Genomic DNA, 496 nt, shown 5'->3' on the forward strand with positions numbered 1-496 from the left:
TGCCCTCACCTGATTTTCCCCTTCCTTGAATTTTCAGATTTTTTTGTTTTATGTTGTTAATACCAATGCTGTTATTATTTATGTCCTCTTATTGTCACAGAATAATAATATTGACGGTGAATTAAGGTACCTTAAATTCACCACTACATATAACAAATCAAGAGAACTGAAAAACAAAACAAAATAATAATAATAATTTTGTGTCTGTTGTACAGGCTTATGGACTTCCAAGGCTTCCAGCTACCCGCCTTTCATTCACACAGGTTTAAAACAAAATTTCAAATCTACACCCATAGGAACATCCTTCAACTCACTCTGAGCTGCAGTTCTGCAGGTGAAGGTGCATGTTGTTTTATTGCAAATAGTTATTCGCACCAAACTGTTATCAAAACTGACCATCATCAACTTATGGGTATGCTATCAATACTTGTTACCCTTTCAAGTGTGCCATTGTTGAACTGGAAAAAAAAATAGTATGGTTAACCCAGTGGCATAA

This window comes from Penaeus monodon, chromosome 15, assembly GCF_015228065.2.
Source record: "Penaeus monodon isolate SGIC_2016 chromosome 15, NSTDA_Pmon_1, whole genome shotgun sequence".
Classification (NCBI taxonomy): Eukaryota; Metazoa; Arthropoda; class Malacostraca; order Decapoda; family Penaeidae; genus Penaeus; species Penaeus monodon.